Source organism: Nerophis ophidion, linkage group LG13, assembly GCF_033978795.1.
Source record: "Nerophis ophidion isolate RoL-2023_Sa linkage group LG13, RoL_Noph_v1.0, whole genome shotgun sequence".
Classification (NCBI taxonomy): domain Eukaryota; kingdom Metazoa; phylum Chordata; class Actinopteri; order Syngnathiformes; family Syngnathidae; genus Nerophis; species Nerophis ophidion.
Window position 1 is genome coordinate 59,152,775 of NC_084623.1, and position 20,000 is coordinate 59,172,774.

General features: G+C 39.0%; 1 long non-coding RNA gene across 1 annotated transcript in view; it reads right to left on the reverse strand.

The window, feature by feature from the left end:
* LOC133564998 (uncharacterized) overlaps positions 1-6,876 on the reverse strand; it is a 14,666-nt gene extending 7,790 nt beyond the window's left edge. Inside the window, exon 1 of the long non-coding RNA XR_009809405.1 lies at positions 6,731-6,876. This is a non-coding gene — a long non-coding RNA (uncharacterized LOC133564998). The remainder of the gene's footprint in view (positions 1-6,730) is intronic.
* Positions 6,877-20,000: the final 13,124 nt, after the last annotated feature.

The window sequence follows — 20,000 nt, forward strand, 5'->3', positions numbered from 1 at the left end:
AAGTCAAAATTTTATAAGACAAATGTCACCATTTTGCATTAAGAAGTAATAATTTTACATAGAAAAGTCATATTTTCATGAGAAATTATTGCAATATTACAGAAGCAGAAAGATAATGAGAAATTGTATCCCAATTTTATAAGAAAAAAATCAACACGTGAGAAAAAGGCTGCTTTTAGTTCTTTCATTTTGGATTTTTTTGTAATCCATTTTTAATCTTCATTATTTATTTAATACAGTATGTCTCTATATACATATTTATTTTTTATTAATTTTGTCAAAAGGGGTCGTATTTCAATTTCTTACACACACATATTATTACACATGTTGGCCGCTGGGGGAGCACTTCACATTTTTGTAAAAACACTTGTTATTTCATATGCTGACTTTTAAAAGCGATACACAGTCAATGTGAAAAATCCCTCCTTTTTGGGACCGCCCTCATTTTGATAGATATCACCACAAATGAGACATTGTCTATTAGATGCAATGTTATTGGGACCATGATTTATGTCATCACTTGTTCACACCTCCTCATATGGAAGATATTTTTCCTTCTTACAAGAACACACACACGCACGCACGCACGCACACGCACGCACGCACACACACACACACACACACACACACGTTTGTACTTCGTACCTTCTGGAGACCCGATGAAAATGCCTCCCTCTTTAGGACCAGCCTTTCTAGATATATAAAGAAGTGTATTTACATCATGAATAATATATACATACTATGCAAATATAAAAAACCTTCTTGTGAAAAATGAAAAAAGAAAAAAATCACAATTTCACAAGAAAGACTTAGAGTGTTTGCAGTGTTATAATAAAAGTCGTCATTTTACTCAACGCAAGTCAAAATTTTACAAGAAAAACTGAAGATTTGTGCAATTCCGAGATAAAAGTTAGAATTTTACTCAATAACAGTCGTAATTTTACAAGAAAAGTAAAACATGTTTGCAATTTTATGAAAAAAAAGTCGTAATTTTACTTGACAGAAGTTACAATTTTGTTAGAAATCTAACATTTTGGCAATATTATAATAATGATCGGAATTTTACTTGGCAAAATTATGACAAAAGTCATCATTTTACTGAAAAAAAAGTCACTATTTTACAAGAACAACAAAAAATTGGCATCCTTGTGATAAAAGTCAAAATTTTATAAGACAAATGTCCCCATTTTGCATTAAGAAGTAATAATTTTACATAGAAAAGTCATAATTTCACCAGAAATTATTGCAACATTACAGAAGCAGAAAGAATATGAGAAATTGTATCCCAATTTTATAAGAAAAAAATCAACACGTGAGACAAAGGCTGCTTTTAGTTGTGAATTTGAAGTGAATTATATTTATATAGCGCTTTTCTCTAGTGACTCAAAGCACTTTACATAGTGACACCCAATATCTAAGTTACATTTAAACCAGTGTGGGTGGCACTGGGAGCAGGTGGGTAAAGTGTCTTGCCCGAGGACACAACGGCATTGATTAGGATGGCGGAAGCGGGAATCGAACCTGCAACCCTCAAGTTGCTGGCACGGCCGCTCTACCAACCGAGCTAAAACTGCCCCATTTATTCCAGTTCATTTATTTTGGATTTGTTTGTAATTCCTTTTTAATCTTCATTATTCATTTATTACAGTATGTCTCTATATACATTTTTATTTTTTATTAATTTTGTCAAAAGGGGTCGTATTTCAATTTCTTACACACACATATTATTACACATGTTGGCCGCTGGGGGAGCACTTCACATTTTTGTAAACACACTTGTTATTTCATATGTTGACTTTTAAAAGCGATACACAGTCAATGTGAAAAATCCCTCCTTTTTGGGACCGCCCTCATTTTGATAGATATCACCACAAATGAGACATTGTCTATCAAATGCAATGTTATTGGGACCATGATTTATGTCATCACTTGTTCACACCTCCTCATATGGAAGATACTTTTCCTTCTTCGTGTCTCAAGAAGGGTAGAAATACAAGAACACACACACACACACACACACACACACACACACACACACACACACACACACACACACACACACGCGTTTGTACTTCGTACCTTCTGGAGACCCGATAAAAATGCCTCCCTCTTTAGGACCAGCCTTTCTAGATATATAAAGAAGTGTATTTACAGCATGAATAATATATACATACTATGCAAATATAAAAAACCTTCTTGAGAAAAAAGAAAAAAATCACAATTTCACAAGAAAAACTTAGAGTGTTTGCAGTGTTATAATAAAAGTTGTCATTTTACTCAACGCAAGTCAAAATTTGAGAAGAAAAACTGAATATTTTTGCAATTCTGAGATAAAATTTAGAATTTTACTCAATAACAGTCGTGATTTTACAAGAAAAGTAAAACATGTTTGCAATTTTATGAAAAAAAAGTTGTAATTTTACTTGACAGAATTTACAATTTTGTTAGAAATCTAACATTTTGGCAATATTATAATAATGATCGGAATTTTACTTGGCAAAATGACAAAAGTCATCATTTTACTGAAAAAAAAGTCACTATTTTACAAGAAAAACCAAAAATTGGCATCGTTGTGATAAAAGTGAAAATTTTATAAGACAAATGTCACCATTTTGCATTAAGAAGTAATAATTTTACATAGAAAAGTCATATTTTCATGAGAAATTATTGCAACATTACAGAAGCAGAAAGAATATGAGAAATTGTATCCCAATTTTATAAGAAAAAAATCAACACGTGAGAAAAAGGCTGCTTTTAGTTCTTTTATTTTGGATTTCTTTGTAATTCCTTTTTAATCTTCATTATTCATTTATTACAGTATGTCTCTATATACATATTTATTTTTTATTAATTTTGTCAAAAAGGGGTCGTATTTCAATTTCTTACACACACATATTATTACACATGTTGGCCGCTGGGGGAGCACTTCACATTTTTGTAAAAACACTTGTTATTTCATATGCTGACTTTTAAAAGCGATACACAGTCAATGTGAAAAATCCACCCTCATTTTGATAGATATCACCACAAATGAGACATTGTCTATTAGATGCAATGTTATTGGGACCATCATTTATGTCATCACTTGTTCACACCTCCTCATATGGAAGATACTTTTCCTTCTTCGTGTCTCAAGAAGGGTAGAAATACAAGAACACGCACACACACACGCACACACACGCACACACACACACACACACACACACACACACACACACACACAGGTAACGCAGCTCTAAGAAGTCATGCAAACAAGGCAAGGTTTTAGTTGATATTAAAGATGTAAACAAGCACGCACACACACACACACACACACACACACATAAGGGCTGACCAATCAAAGAGCGGGCTCCAAGCGCACGAATGGCCCCCCCCCGAAGTGTCTGCAGGCTCTGCGTTTAAAAGAGTGGAGCTCTCACAGCACAGATCAATTAGTAGCGCCTTGTGAGGACGCTAAGCAGGCCGATCCTTTCAGATGGGCACGGACATAACAGGCCTGATTTTGCATGACAGCCATCCCCCCTCTGACATTTTGTCCCTTTTAGCCCTGATTGAACTATTAATCAGTCTAATGTGAGCCGTGGCAAGCTGTTTATCAACTCATCTATTCTGCACAGACGCCTGGCCCGGTCGTGACAAGACACACACACACACACACACACACACGCACACACACAACAATTGAGCACAGCGACTAACATTGTGCTGCCACCATTGTTGCATCTAATAGTTCAGTGTTTTTCAACCTATTTGGACCCAAGGCACATTATTTGCATTGAAAAAATTCAGAAATTATTAAAAAAACTGAACTCTATTGACAGTAAAAAGTCGTTGTCACAATTGTTGGATATGACTTTAAAGCGTAAGCAAGCATGCATCACTATAGCTCTTGTCTCAAAGTAAGTGTACCGTCACCACCTGTCACATCACACCCTGACTTATTTGTACTTTTTTGCTGTTTTCCTGCGTGTTGTGAAGGTCTGTAACAGTACGTGTATTCGTATTGAACCGTTTCGGTACAGGGGTTTCGGTCCGGTTCGGAGGTGTATCGAACAAGTTTCCACACGGACATATTAGGTAGCGTACCGCACATTGTGTAAACAATGCACAACGAGACACAACACACGGCATGCTAGCAGCGACCGGGCTACGATAGACTGACCATACCTTATCTTTTCAGCGTATATGTCCTCTTTTGCAGGGCTGTCCGGGTGGAGTTTCTTAAATGCCTCAAATGTCCGGCATTTTAAGTAAGTGTTGCGTGTATTTTCAATGTACGTTCAGAGTTAAGAAAACAAAACAAATTGTGCACGCAACAGCATTGGTGAGGGAGGGGCAGAGACAGAGAGAGCGAGAGAGTTGTGATAAAGGCACATGCGTCGCCAGGCTCTGCTTTTTATGCCTAGATTTATCAGATTTTACATGCTAGCAGCGACCGGGCTACGATAGACTGACTATACCTCGTCTTTTCAGCGGATATGTCCTCTTTTGCAGGGCTGTCCGGGTGGAGTTTCTTAAATGCCTCAAATGTCTGGCATTTTAAGTTAGGGTTGCGTGTATTTTCAATGTACGTTCAGAGTTAAGAAAACAAAACAAATTGTGCACGCAGCAGCATTGGTGAGGGAGCGGCAGAGACAGAGAGAGCGAGAGAGTTGTGATAAAGGCGCATGCGTCGCCAGGCTCTGCTTTTTATGCATAGATTTATCTGATTTTATTTTTTATTATCTATAGCAGGGGTTGCCACTGCAAATGTTTAAAAGGCCCACAGCACATTCTAAAAATACTGTTAAAGTAAACAAAAACATAAAAGAAGTAAAATAAAAAAGCTTAAAGGCTAAATGTAATTTAAAAAATGTTGCAATGTTGACTAATAAAACAAAACTGTTTTTTTTCTTTCAAACTGTCATTGCTCAAAACATAATATTGAATCAAAATCAATGTTATTATGAATTATTGACCTATCCAAGGTTCCCATTACTTCACATCAAATATTCCACTAAGAAAAATATATTTGGAGGAAGATTTTGCGAATTTGGAAAATAAATAACCAAAAAGTTAATATTTTGTTGTTTTCTTACTGTACCGAAAATGAACCGAACCGTGACCTCTAAACCGAGGTACGTACAGAACCGAAATTTTTGTGTACCGTTACACCCTAGTGTAGTGTTTCACTTCTTGTCTTGCGCTCCTATTTTGGTGGCTTTTTCTTTTTTTTTGGTATTTTCCTGTAGCACAGGGGTGTCAAACTCAAATACAGAGTGGGCCAAAATGTAAAACTGAACGAAGCTGCGGGCCGAGGTTGAACAAATTAATCCTTTAATAGGGACCCAAACAAGTTTTGCATTGAATATTGACCAAGAAAGGCTTATATAACTTTATAGTGACATGCAAAATCGAGTTTTAAATAATAATAATTTAAAAATATCAATGGCATATCAAATAAAATAAAAATACAAACTGAATGCCTCTTTTCGGCGGCGGGTTTGAGTCGGGGCGGGGTTTGGTGGTAGCGGGGGTGTATATTGTAGCGTCCCGGAAGAGTTAGTGATGCAAGGGTTTCTGGGTATTTGTTCGGTTGTGTTTATGTTGTGTTACGGTGCAGATGTTCTCCCAAAATGTGTTTGTCATTCTTGTTTGCTGTGGGTTCACAGTGTGGCGTATATTTGTAACAGTGTTAAAGTTGTTTATATGGCCACCCTCAGTGTGACCTGTATGGCTGTTGACCAAGTATACCTTGCATACACTTGTGTGTGTGTATGAGCCGCATATATTATGTGAGTGGGCCTGTTTGTATGGAGGAAAATCGGACGTGGCGACATGTTGAGAACGCCAAAAGCAGTGCTTTTACGGCCCGCCCCCAATATTATTGTCCGGGTGGAAATCGGGAGAAATTCGGGAAGGGCACTGAACTTTGGGAGTCTCCCGGGAAAATCGGGAGGGCCAAATTTGGCCCGCGGGCCAGAGTTTGACACCCATACTGTAGCAGTTTCATGTCTTCCTTTGAGCGATATTCCCTGCATCTACTTTGTTTTAGCAATCAAGACATCCGTGGTCCTCTCCAAGGTTTCTCATGGTCTCCCATTAGGTTGAGTTTTTCCTTGGCCTGATGTGGGATCTGAACTGAGGATTTTTCATGTTTTCGTTTCTATTTTAAATTTCTATTTTATATTCTAACTTTGTATTTTCCTTTGAATATTTTTAATACTTTGTAGCACTTTGAGATTTTAACTACTGTACTATTATTTTACCTTCTCATTCAATGCGTTTTCTTTATTTTCATGACTATTTACCTTGTAGAACACATCTGGAGTTATGTACTAAACAAAACAATAACTGAACACATGTTTTATATTCTAATTTCTTCGAAATAGCCACCCTTTGCTTTGATTACTGCTTTGCACACTCTTGGCATTCTCTCCATGAGCTTCAAGCTTCAACCATTTCAGGTGACCATGAATTGATGAAGGTGGACCCCGACTTAAACAAGTTGAAAAACTTATTGGGGTGTTACCATTTAGTGGTCAATTGTACAAAATATGTACTGAACTGTGCAATCTACTAATAAAACTTTCAATCAATCAAAAGTGCAGGTTAGCGTGTGACGTCACCATACAAGCGGAAAGGGAAATGCTAACTGAGCTAGCAAGTTCAAGTTTTCATCACTTTTGTGAAAGTTACCACGTTTTTAATTGCATTTTTGACGTGTCAAAAAGGATAAAATGTCTCTTACCCAACAACAAGTGTTTTTCGTCCGAGGGTGAAGTTTCAAGAGTTCCCAAACACGTCGACACTTTTCCAATCACTTCCTGAAGTCCGAGACCGTTGCCATGACAACTGCCTCGTGCTGCGCCTGCGCGGTGAGTGAAGGCCCAGCTGCCGACACAGGAAGGACGGAAGTGTCAAAACAAAAGCACGGAGATTGAACAATTAGCAAAGGAAGTCTTTTAAGTCAACGTTTGAACAAAACGTGTCATTCTCAAACAATAAAAAGTGTATAGAAATGGGCATGATTACATTTGATATTGTTTTATTTTCAAAATCATATATAATATAATTTTTTTATTTTTTATTTTATTTTTTTGAACAATATGGGCCCCCTCAAATTCTGCACCGGGGACACAAAAGGGTCGTAAAAATGTTAAAACGCTTTCTCAAAGCATCTCTAAACTATCTTCGGATCTATTTTCATGTTTTTTTTATATCAAAAAGACAAAATGTACAATATTTGCCCCCCAAAAAATGTGGAATAAAAAAGTGGAATATTTGATGTGAACTAATTGGAGCCTAAATATGTCAACAATATTATTATTTTTTGTGCTGAATTAAAAAAGTACACTAACACTAGCATGTTGACTTTTTAGTACCAGTCATATCACTCAATACTTGACACATGCTAACATTAGCATGCTAACTTTTTAATCCAAATTTGCAGCCAAACACAACAGAGTCAATTAACTTGATACTTGACAAACGCTAACTGTTAGCATGTGTCAAGTAGCATGCTAACTTTTTAATCCAATTTTGCAGCCCAACACCTGAGAGTCATACGACCTGGTACTTGACACATGCTAACTTTTTGCATGCTAAGGTTAGCATTCTAGCATACTAACCTTGCCAGCACATTTTACAGCCAAACACCTCAGAGAGTTATGAGTTGGTACCTGACACATGCTAACATTAGCATGCTGACTTTTTTATCCCAATTTTGCAGCCGACCATCTGAGAGCCATATAACTTAGTACATGACACATGCTAATGTCAGTATGCTAACACTAGCATGCTAACTTTTTAAATCCAATTTTGCAGCCCAACACCTGAGAGTCATATGACCTGGTACTTGACACATGCTAACTGTTAGCATGCTAAGGTTAGCATTCTAGGATACTAACCTTTTCAGCTCATTTTACAGCCAAACACCTCAGAGAGTTAGGAGTTGGTACTTGACACACGCTAACATTAGTATGCTAACTTTTTAATCCAATTTTGCAGCCAAACACCTTAGAGTCATTTAACTTGGTACTTGATACACGCTAACTGTTAGCATGTGTCAAGTCGCATGCTAACTTTTTCAGCTGATTTTACAGCCGAACTCCTCAGAGTCACCTGACTTGGTACTTGACACATGCTAACTTAGCATGCTAAGGTTAGCGTTCTAGCATACTAACCTTTTCATCTCATTTTACAGCCGAACTCCTCAGAGAGTTATGAGTTGGTACTTGACACACGCTAACATTATTAGCATGCTAACTTTTTAATCCTCAGAGTCATATGACTTGGCAGTTGACAGATGCTAACTATTAGCATGTTTCAAGTAGCATGTTAACTTTTTCAGCTGATTTTAAAGCCGAACTCCTCAGAGTCATATGACTTGGCAGTTGACAGATGCTAACTATTAGCATGTTTCAAGTAGCATGTTAACTTTTTCAGCTGATTAAAAGCCGAACTCCTCAGAGTCATATGACTTGGCAGTTGAGAGATGCTAACTATTAGCATGTGTCAAGTAGCATGTTAACATTTTCAGCTGATTTTAAAGCCGAACTCCTCAGAGTCATATGACTTGGCAGTTGAGAGACGCTAACTGTTAGCATGTGTCAAGTCGCATGCTAACTTTTTCAGCCGATTTTACAGCCGAACTCCTCAGAGTCATATGACTTGGCAGTTGACAGATGCTAACTATTAGCATGTTTCAAGTAGCATGTTAACTTTTTCAGCTGATTTTAAAGCCAAACACCTCAGAGTCATTTAACTTGGTACTTGATACACGATAACTGTTAGCATGTGTTAAGTAGCAATGCTAACTTTTTCAGCCGATTTTACAGCCGAACTCCTCAGAGTCACATGACTTGGTACTTGACACATGCTAACTTAGCATGCTAAGGTTAGCGTTCTAGCATACTAACCTTTTCATCTCATTTTACAGCCAAACACCTCAGGGTCACATAACCTGGTACTTGACACATGCTAACTGTTAGCATGCCTAGCTAATCAATCTAGCATTCTTCTTTTTTCCAGCAAATTTTTTGGGGGCTGCAAAATGAGCTGAAAAGGTTATTATGCTAGAACGCTGACCTTGGCATGCTAACAGTTAGCATCTGTCAAGTGCCAAGTCCTATGACTCTGAGGTGTTCGGCTGTAAAATTGTCTGGAAAAAGTTTGCATGCTACTTGACACATGCTAACAGTTAGCATGTATCAAGTACCAAGTCAAATTACTCTGAGGTGTGTTTTTTTAGCTAGTTTTACATGCATTTAGGCTTCAGAGTCATACAACTTGGTACTTGACATATGCTAACTGATAGCATGCTAACGTTAGCAGTTAGCTTGTGCATTTCCTCAGCTTGTTGGGCAATAAATGACATGTTTTTTTTTATTATTCCTCCAAATAACATTAGTCTGTTTTACTTGCATGTGCGACTACTTCTACTACGTGTACTACTGCGTGTACTACTACATGCAGTACTACTGCGTGTAGTACTGCATGTAGTACTACATGCACGGTCGAGGCCGTAATGTGGAATTCAGGCCAGACATTCCTGCAGGGATTCCGGAGGGCCGATGGTGGCCAAAACTGGGTTAACGTCACCTTTGGTATCGGCGAAGCGGGAGAGATTTGAAAGCCCTTGGTCAGCGTGTGCAGACAGGCCACGCCCACTGGCGTCTGGCCAACATGGCGTGCTTTGTCCCCCTCCCCCCCGCCGAGGGACAAAGACCACAATCAGACCCTGCCGTGGTGAGGAGGGCGAGGGGAAGACCGGACCTTTCCGTGAACTCTCCTGGTCTTTGTCTCTGCGGGACAATGAAGACTTTTGAAGCAGCAAAAACGTCTGCATCAGGGGTCACCAACCTTTTGGAAACCAAGAGCTACTTCTTGGGTACTGATTCATGCCAAGGGCTACCAGTTTGATACATACTTCAATAAATTGCCAGAAATAGCCAAGTTGCTCAATTTACCTGTAATATATATATATATATATATATATATATATATATATATATATATATATATATATATATATATATATATGTATAATGGGTATTTCTGTCTGTCATTCCGCCGTACATTTTTTTTCATTTTAGGGAAGGTTTTTTGTAGAGAATAATGAAAAAAACACTTAATTGAACGGAGAAAACAGGAAAAAAAATTAAAATAACATTTTGAAACATAGTTTATCTTCAATTTCCACTCTTTAAAATTAATATGCAACCGAAAAAAAAGAAGAGAAAAACTAGCTTATTCGAGTCTTTTTGGGAAAAAAAAAATAAAAAAAGAATTTATGGAACATCATTAGTCATTTTTGTTGATTAAGATTAATTTTAGAATTTTGATGACATGTTTTAAATAAGTTAAAATCCAATCTGCACTTTGTTAGAATATATAACAAATTGGACCAAGTTATATTTTTAACAAAGACAAATAGTTATTTCTTCTAGATTTTCCAGAACAAAAATTTTAAAAGAAATTCAAAAGACTTTGAAATAAGATTTAAATTTGATTCTACAGATTATTTAGATTTGCCAGAATAATTATTTTGAATTTTAATCATAATAAGTTTGAAGAAATATTTCACAAATATTCTTTGTTGAAAAAACAGAAGCTAAAATGAAGAATTAAATTAAAAACTTGGATTATTATTTAAAAAAAAAAAAAAAAGCTTAAAATGTGTTTGGTTTATTTTTAATTAGTTGTTTTTTTTAATTGAGTTTTGACAATTATGATCCAATTTAGAATCAGTATGAATAAGAATCATGATTCTGTTTGCGTGTAAATGTTTTTATTTATTTTGTATGTATTTATTTTTTAATTGATTTATGGGAATTATGTATCTATTTTATTGATTTGGGAGAATGCTAATATGTTGTATTATTAGCGGCAGTGTGGTTTGAGAGGAGGACAAGGAGCGTGTGTTGAGTTGTGAGCGACAACAAATGGAAGTCATTTGGGAAGGTGCGGCCATGTTTTAGGGCGCTGAGCCTGCAGGGACTTTGCCATCTAGTCAGTCTCTTTCCGGCACGCTATGCTGTGTGGGCAACTGTATAATGATGCATGCTTGCGTGCGTGTCTGTGTGTGTCTGTGTGTGTGTGTGTGTGTGTGTGTCTGTGTGTGTGTGTCTGTGGGGGGGGGGGTGACAGGGAAAAGTGTGTGCATGCATGGATTTATGATGTGAAGGGGGGGTGAGCATGACCCACTATTCTTGTTTTTGGCATGAAATGACTAATATTGTCACGCTTGCCTTCTTTGGGCTGGGCTGAGTGGACCAATCCCGCACGTCCACTCTCCTGCAAAACAAACAAACAAACATCAGTTGGTGTTTGTGGAACCTTTATTTGGCGCTCTACTTCCAAAAGTGTGTGTTCTTCCTGTCCCATTGTGCTATTGTGTGGCCTCCTGGCTCACGTCTTCCTTCTCTGTGGACCAACACGCCTCACACAGCGCCAACACAACAAAGTAACGAAAACAACATTTATTATTGTAATTCTGTTTGGGAGTTTTGAAAATGACGAATCGATTTAAAATCAAGATCAATAGGAATCGCGATTTTGTTTCCATGGAAATGGTCTAAAGAGTGTTTCTTTAAAAACTGATTTTTATTTTAAAAAAAGTATTTTTTTTTCATGAGAATATATATATATATACATACATATATATATATATATACATATATATATATATATATATATATATATATATATATATATATATATATATATATACATACATATATATATATATATACATATATATATATCCATCCATCCATCCATTTTCTGACGCTTATTCCCTTTCGGGGTCGCGGGGGGCGCTGGCGCCTATCTCAGCTACAATCGGGCGGAAGGCGGTGTACACCCTGGACAAGTCGCCACCTCATCACAGGGCCAACACAGATAGACAGACAACATTCACACACTAGGGACCATTTAGTGTTGCCAATCAACCTATCCCCAGGTGCATGTCTTTGGAGGTGGGAGGGGCCTATCCCCAGGTGCATGTCTTTGGAGGTGGGAGGGGCCTATCCCCAGGTGCATGTCTTTGGAGGTGGGAGGGGCCTATCCCCAGGTGCATGTCTTTGGAGGTGGGAGGAAGCCGGAGTACCCGGAGGGAACCCACGCATTCACGGGGAGAACATGCAAACTCCACACAGAAAGATCCCGAGCCTGGATTTGAACCCAGGACTATATATATATATATATATATATATATATATATATATATACATACACATATATATACACATATATATATATTCATTTATTTTTTTTTTATTTTTTTTTAGTTTTGAAAATGACGAATTTGAATAAGCGGTAGAAAATGGATGGATGGATGGATTTAAAATCAAGATCACGGCCTAGTGGTTTGCGACCACTGGTCGAAAGAGTGTTTTGCTAAAAAAAGATTTTTATTTAAAAAAAAAAATAAGAATCATTTTTAAATAATAAGAATTGCGATTTAGGAAATGGCCTAAAAACGGCTTTTCAAAATTCCATCCATCCATTTTCTACCGCTTATTCCCTTTTGGGGTCACGGGGGGCGCTGGGGCCTATCTCAGCTACAATCGGGCGGAAGGCGGGGTACACCCTGGACAAGTCGCTACCTCATCGCAGGGCCAACACAGATAGAAATTGATTTTTATAAAAAAAACAAACTTAAAATGAATAAATATATAGATCTTTTTTTTTTAAATTGAGTTTTGAAAATTATGAACCAATTTAGAATCAGGTTGAATAAGAATCATGATTCTGATTGCATGTCGATGGCCTTAAAACATGTTTCTAACAATTATTAAATTTATGAAAATGATGAATCGGTTTAGAATGGTGATTAATAAGTATTGTGATTCCAGTTGCATGGAGATGGCTTAAAACCAATTTTTTTTTAAAATCCTCTCAAAAAAATCAAACAATTTTTATTTTTTTTTTTTTAGTATTATTTTTTTTAATTTAATTTGGAAAATTATGAATCGATTTAGAATCAAGAAAAATAAGAATTGCACTTCTGGTTGCAAGTAATTGGACTGAAAATTTCATTTTTTTGAATTGTTCTTCGAAAAAAATAAATAGAAAATGTAGCGATTTATGAACATTATTAATTGATTCAGAATTAGGATAAATAAAAATCATGATTCTGGTTGCATGTAAATGGTCTGAACACATATTTTTTTAAAACTGATCCTTCGAGAAAAACAAATTAAAACACATTTTTGAAATTATTTTTTGAAATTTACGAATCAATTTAGAATGGTGATAAATGAGAATTATAATTCAGGTTGCATGTGTCACGTGGGGGTCGCATTTTAATGCGGGATCGTTCCTCCAACAACAACTAAAAGGTAAGAATGATTTAATAACAAAACACTGGTACAAAAACAGACGAAAAGAAACGCGTGGCGAAAGTACAGAAGCTAATGCTAACACTAGCACAGGATCAGGTAAGAAGGAATCTAGAATTACCAAGGAAACAGTTGCATACCGCAAACAAGGGACCAAGACCGACTGACGGGACAAGGCAGGCTTAAATAAGGAAGTAATTAACAAAAACAGGTGTGCGTCTGGAGCCCGCAGCAGGTGAAATTAATATGTTACCATGGTGACCAAACTGACTCACAAAAAGGTACACAAACAACAAAGAGAGTCCAAACTAACAGAAAATAACTCAACTAAACATGATCCGGAACTACGGATCATGACAGCATGGAAATGGCCTAAAATCTTATTTAAAAAAAATCCTATTAAAAACAAAAAAAAAACCCCACCGTCTATTATGAATATTATCATTTTTTTCAATTGAAATTGATTTTTGAAAAATTGCGAATCAATTTAGAATCGTGATAAATGAGAATTACAATTACAGTACACGGAGATGGCTTAAAATTGAATTTAAAAAAAATATTCTTATTAAAAACAAAAAAAACTGTGTTTATGATTAATATTCTAGTTTTTTCAATTGAGTTTTGATAATTATGAATGGATTTATATATATATATATATATATATATATATATATATATATATATATATATATATATATATATATATATATATATATATATATATATAATATGACATATATGCATGTATGTATAAGTGGATGTGGACTGATTGATTTGTGCACCTTCAGTAGTGAGAGCAGCACCGAACAGAAACACTGTAAAAAAATTTAAAATTGGTGGGGAAAAAAAAGATGATGACTGTCATTGACAAGAAATGTTGCAAAATCATGTTGTTGTGGAAATATAATCATGTTGTGGGAAAGGTCTGCGCCCGTCTATGAAGGACAGATGATGTCTGCTCCATCACACCTCTTCTGGAAGGCAGTCTTCTTACCGTGAAGGCAGGCTGTTGGCTGGTGATGCAGGAACAGGAACAGGAACAGGAACAGGAACAGGAGCAAGAACAGGAACAGGAACAGGAACAGGAACAGGAACAAGAACAGGAACAGGAACAGGAACAGGAACAGGAACAGGAACAAGAACAGGAACAGGAACAGGGCCAGGGCCAGGAACAGGAACAGGAACAGGAACAGGAACAGGAACAGAAACAAGAACAGGGCCAGGAACAGAAACAAGAACAGGGCCAGGAACAGAAACAAGAACAGGAACAGGAACAGGAACAGGGCCAGGGCCAGGGCCAGGAACAGGAACAGGAACAGAAACAGGGCCAGGAACAGGAACAGAAACAAGAACAGGAACAGGAACAGAAACAAGAACAGGAACAGGAACAGAAACAAGAACAGGAACAGGAACAGAAACAAGAACAGGGCCAGGAACAGAAACAAGAACAGGGCCAGGAACAGAAACAAGAACAGGGCCAGGAACAGAAACAAGAACAGGAACAGGAACAGGAACAAGAACAGGAACAGGAACAGGGCCAGGGCCAGGGCCAGGAACAGGAACAGGAACAGAAACAGGGCCAGGAACAGGAACAGAAACAAGAACAGGAACAGGAACAGGAACAGAAACAAGAACAGGAACAGGAACAGAAACAAGAACAGGAACAGGAACAGAAACAAGAACAGGAACAGGAACAGAAACAAGAACAGGAACAGGAACAGAAACAAGAACAGGGCCAGGAACAGAAACAAGAACAGGGCCAGGAACAGAAACAAGAACAGGAACAGGAACAGAAACAAGAACAGGGCCAGGAACAGAAACAAGAACAGGAACAGGAACAGGGCCAGGGCCAGGGCCAGGAACAGGAACAGGAACAGAAACAGGGCCAGGAACAGAAACAAGAACAGGAACAGGAACAGAAACAAGAACAGGGCCAGGAACAGAAACAAGAACAGGAACAGGAACAGGGCCAGGGCCAGGAACAGGAACAGAAACAAGGACATGAACAGGAACAGGAACAGAAACAAGTACAGGAACAGGAACAGAAACAAGAACAGGAACAGGAACAGAAACAAGAACAGGAACAGGAACAGAAACAAGAACAGGGCCAGGAACAGAAACAAGAACAGGAACAGGAACAGGAACAGGGCCAGGGCCAGGGAGAGGGCCAGGAACAGGAACAGGAACAGAAACAGGGCCAGGGCCAGGAACAGGAACAGAAACAAGAACAGGAACAGGAACAGAAACAAGAACAGGGCCAGGAACAGAAACAAGAACAGGAACAGGAACAGAAACAAGAACAGGGCCAGGAACAGAAACAAGAACAGGAACAGGAACAGGAACAGGGCCAGGGCCAGGGAGAGGGCCAGGAACAGGAACAGGAACAGGGCCAGGGCCAGGGAGAGGGCCAGGAACAGGAACAGGAACAGAAACAAGAACAGGAACAGGAACAGGAAGGAACAGGAACAGGGCCAGGAACAGGGCCAGGGCCAGGAACAGGAACAGAAACAAGAACAGGAACAGGAACAGAAACAAGAACAGGGCCAGGAACAGAAACAAGAACAGGGCCAGGAACAGAAACAAGAACAGGAACAGGAACAGAAACAAGAACAGGGCCAGGAACAGAAACAAGAACAGGAACAGGAACAGGGCCAGGGCCAGGGCCAGGAACAGGAACAGGAACAGAAACAGGGCCAGGAACAGAAACAAGAACAGGAACAGGAACAGAAACAAGAACAGGGCCAGGAACAGAAACAAGAACAGGAACAGGAACAGGGCCAGGGCCAGGAACAGGAACAGAAACAAGGACATGAACAGGAACAGGAACAGAAACAAGTACAGGAACAGGAACAGAAACAAGAACAGGAACAGGAACAGAAACAAGAACAGGAACAGGAACAGAAACAAGAACAGGGCCAGGAACAGAAACAAGAACAGGAACAGGAACAGGAACAGGGCCAGGGCCAGGGAGAGGGCCAGGAACAGGAACAGGAACAGAAACAGGGCCAGGGCCAGGAACAGGAACAGAAACAAGAACAGGAACAGGAACAGAAACAAGAACAGGGCCAGGAACAGAAACAAGAACAGGAACAGGAACAGAAACAAGAACAGGGCCAGGAACAGAAACAAGAACAGGAACAGGAACAGGAACAGGGCCAGGGCCAGGGAGAGGGCCAGGAACAGGAACAGGAACAGGGCCAGGGCCAGGGAGAGGGCCAGGAACAGGAACAGGAACAGAAACAAGAACAGGAACAGGAACAGGAAGGAACAGGAACAGGGCCAGGAACAGGGCCAGGGCCAGGAACAGGAACAGAAACAAGAACAGGAACAGGAACAGAAACAAGAACAGGGCCAGGAACAGGAACAGGAACAAGAAGAGGAACAGGAACAGGAACAGGGACAGGAACAGAAACAAGAACAGGAACAGGAACAAGAACAGGAACATGAGGGTTGTCAACAACACCGGCGAGAGACGTTCTTCCAAGCACGGGAATAATTAGAGTATGTTCATGGAATTAAAGAAAGAAATCATCAAAAAGGTAGTAGTGTGATAACTTGGTAGAACAGTAGTGCTGCCAGTCTGCACCTTTCTGTAGACCAGGGGTCACCAACCTTCTGGAAACCAAGAGCTACTTCTTGGCTACTGATTCATGCCAAGGGCTACCAGTTTGATACACACTTAAATAAAAATGCCAGAAATAGCCAATTTGCTCAATTTACCTTTAACTCTATGTTATTATTAATAATTAATGATATTTATCTTTGTGGAAACACTGATCAACTTAATGATTTCTCACAATAAATATATAATTTGATGACATGTTTTAAATAAGTTAAAATCCCATCTGCACTTTGTTAGAATATTTAACAAATTGGACCAAGCTATATTTCTAACAAACACAAATCATTTTTTCCTCTAGTTTTTCCAGAACAAATATTTTAAAAGAAATTCAAAAGACTTTGAAATAAGAATTACATTTGATTCTACAGATTTTCTAGATTTAAAAGAATAATAATTTTGAATTTTAATCATAAGTTTGAAGAAATATTTCACAAATATTTTTCGCCGAAAAAATGAAGAATTCAATGAAAATGTAAGTATTATTCTTTACAATAAAAAAAAATAAATGTACTTGAACAATGAATTAAATTGTCAGGAAAGAAGAGGAAGGAATTTAAAAGGCAAAAATTAAAAAAATCATTTTTAAGGTTGTATTTTTTTCTAAAATTGTCTTTCTGGAAATTATAAGAAGCAAAGTAAAAAAATGAATGAATTTATTAAAAAAAGTGAAGACCAAGTCTTTAAAATATTTTCTTGGATTTTCAAATTCTATTTGAGTTTTGTCTCTCTTAGAATTAAAAATGTCCAGCAAAGCGAGACCAGCTTGCTAGTAAATAAATACAATTTAAAAAAATAGAGGCAGCTCACTGGTAAGTGCTGCTATTTCAGCTATTTTTAGAACAAGCCACTTATCTGGTCCCTATGGGCGACCTGGGGCCCCGCGGGCACCGCCTTGGTGACCCCTGCTGTAGTGGAACCAGTCCAGAAGGAGTTAGCATCCAAACATTTATCCATGAAAATATAGAGAAGCGGCAGATGGAGAAGCAGCTGGAAGTAGACACCGTAGAAGAAGGTAAATACTAAGGGTGCATTTATCCATGAAAATATAGAGAAGCTGCAGATGGAGAAGCAGCTGGAAGTAGACACCGTAGAGGAAGGTAAATACTAAGGGTGCATTTATCCATGAAAATATAGAGAAGCTGCAAATGGAGAAGCAGAAGAAGAAGAAGAAGAAGAAGAAGAAGAAGAAGAAGAAGAAGAAAAAGAAGAAGAAGAAGAAGAAGAAGAAGAAGAAGAAGAAGAAGAAGTGAGGTGTGTAAATAAGTGACTTACTTCCTGATCTGCTGATCTCGTTACTGCAATCCTGCTCTTTGCTCTTTTATTATTGGCTCAACTTTTGTACACAGGTGCTGTCACTTCAAGGCAAGGTGAGTGCATCATGTGACCATGTGACCATGTGACCATGTGACCACGTGACCATGTGACCATGTGACCATGTGACCACGTGGTCATGTGACCATGTGACCATGTGACCATGTGACCATGTGACCACGTGACCATATGACCATGTGACCACGTGACCATGTGACCATGTGACCACGTGGTCATGTGACCATGTGACCACGTGACCATGTGACCATGTGACCACATGACCATGTGACCATGTGACCACGTGGTCATGTGACCATGTGACCATGTGACCACGTGGTCATGTGACGTCATGTTGTCTTCACTTTGGTGTGTCTCCTTCTCACGTCTGGATGGACTCCTCATTTTCTGATGTCTCCACAACCTGCAGAAAGTCTGGTCCCCACAAGTACTGAACAACACTTTGGTCACCACACACACATGACCTGTGAGTGTGTGTGTGTCTGTGTGTGTGTGTGTGTGTGTGTGTGTGTGTGTGTGTGTGTGTCTGTGTGTGTGTCTGTGTGTCTGTGTGTCTGTGTCTGTGTGTGTGTGTGTGTGTGTGTGTGTGTCTGTGTGTGTGTGTGTGAGGCTGTGTGTCTGTGTGTGTGTGTGTGTGTGTGTGTGTGTGTGTCTGTATGTGTGTGTGTGTGTGTGTGTGTGTGTGTGTGTGTGTCTGTGTCTGTTTCTGTGTGAGTTTGTGTGTGTGTGTATATGCGTGTGTGTGTGTGTGTGTGTTTGTGTGTGTGTCTGTTTCTGCGTGTGTGTGTATATGCGTGTGTGTGTGTCTGTATGTGCGTGTGTGTGTGTATATGCGTGTGTGTGTGTGTGTCTGTATGTGCGTGTGTGTGTGTGTGTGTATGTGTGTGTGTGTGTGTGTGTGTGTGTGTGTGTATATGCGTGTGTGTGTGTGTGTATATGTGTGTGTGGATGCGTGTGTGTGTCTGTATGTGTGTGTGTGTGTGTGTGTCTGTTTCTGTGTGTGTGTTTGTGTGTGTGTCTGTTTCTGCGTGTGTGTGTGTGTGTGTCTGTATGTGTGTGTGAGTGTATGTGTGTGTGTGTCTGTTTCTGCGTGTGTGTGTGTGTGTGTCTGTTTATGCGCGTGTGTGTGTGTGTGTGTATGTGCGTGTGTGTGTGTCTGTTTCTGCGTGTGTGTGTGTGTGTGTCTGTATGTGTGTGTGAGTGTATGTGTGTGTGTGTCTGTTTCTGTGTGTGTGTTTGTGTGTGTGTGTCTGTTTCTGCGTGTGTGTGTGTGTGTGTGTGTGTCTGTTTATGCGCGTGTGTGTGTGTGTGTGTATGTGCGTGTGTGTGTGTCTGTTTCTGCGTGTGTGTGTGTCTGTATGTGTGTGTGAGTGTATGTGTGTGTGTGTCTGTTTCTGTGTGTGTGTTTGTGTGTGTGTGTCTGTTTCTGTGTGTGTGTGTGTGTGTGTGTGTGTCTGTTTATGCGCGTGTGTGTGTGTGTGTATGTGCGTGTGTGTGTGTCTGTTTCTGCGTGTGTGTGTGTGTCTGTATGTGTGTGTGAGTGTATGTGTGTGTGTGTCTGTTTCTGTGTGTGTGTTTGTGTGTGTGTGTCTGTTTCTGTGTGTGTGTGTTTGTGTGTGTGTGTGTCTGTTTCTGCGTGTGTGTGTGTGTGTGTGTGTGTCTGTTTATGCGCGTGTGTGTGTGTGTGTGTGTGTGTATGTGCGTGTGTGTGTGTCTGTTTCTGC